Genomic DNA, 1276 nt, shown 5'->3' on the forward strand with positions numbered 1-1276 from the left:
GTGAGCTATGTACCTGTATGATGGAAAATTCTTTTGATAAAAATTTACCCGATTAGTGCCGCTGGAGTTAAGGTAGAAATTCATAACACGTATTCATTTTATGGTAAGCAATGGTTTTGCAGAAAATAAGCCTAATGGATGGCGCTGCAGCCGAAATGTATAGAAACCCCGTGTGGTTGGTCTGCTTTGGACCTATGTTTAAGTTATACGAATTTAGTTTTAAAATGTTTAAATGAAGCATGGGGTTAAGTTTTTCTGACGCCCTCATGCACGATCATGCGGTCTTGCATCTACCCTGAAATCAGTTCATAAATTTTACCACGAATTGTAAAAGTGGTGAATTAACAAGGAAAGATCACCGTACGTATATCAACTGCTTCATTTGAAAGATACTTAAGAGATCACACTACTCATTTAGCAATGTACCGGAAAACGTTTCATCCTATGGGACAGCGAGGATTCTTGGCCTTCCTATAAAGAAAATGCACTTCTGTGCTCTTGAGTTTCCCTATAAGAACTTTTATTGGCATACGTAAGATCATACAAAAAGATTACGCATGATTGGCAGAGATCTCACAGGTGAAAATAAGACCATCAGTAAAGCTCATGACACCAAAAGGGATTGGTATTCCATATGGTATCACAGCGTTACTACTATTTGCCTATGTGTGAGGAGGATACTGCGCCTTAGTGGTTTGAACTTAAATCAAAAACTTTGACTTTACAGACTAATTTTGTTTTTCAACGCTCTTTTGCATTGGCTAACGTAAAAGCTCTTATTAGGCGCCGCGAAGTAAGCGGGCATTGGCTAGTTATTTAATAAAAATGTAATTTTTCCAAAATATCGTAAAGAAAAATCGAAAAAAAAATTTTCACACTCGTTTTGCTATATCGTAAACTAAGTCGAAACTATCTAGTAGAAGTCTGAAATGCGACTATGAATAGAGGTAAATTTTAAGTTGGTACTTAAATTTAAGTTGCGACTTTTTTAGTTTCGACTTAGTTGCTGGACTATGAATACGCGCCATTATAACTAAAATCGGCTGTGCTACAGGTTTTAAACTATCGATAGTCACCTAGTACTATCGATAGTTTAACCTTTTTTGAGAAAAACTATCACTACTCATCGATAGGGGCAAATAAATAAAACTATCGATAGTACCATCGATAGTTTGACATCTCTAGTTTGGACACAAATACCCAACATCATTGTACAAATAACTAAAACCGTTGCGTTCCAGATACTTCACGATTTGCAGTTTTTTACAGGAAGCTG

Source organism: Rhagoletis pomonella, unplaced genomic scaffold (genome assembly GCF_013731165.1).
Source record: "Rhagoletis pomonella isolate Grant_MI unplaced genomic scaffold, Rhpom_1.0 Rhpom_scaffold_00001, whole genome shotgun sequence".
NCBI classification, from domain to species: Eukaryota; Metazoa; Arthropoda; class Insecta; order Diptera; family Tephritidae; genus Rhagoletis; species Rhagoletis pomonella.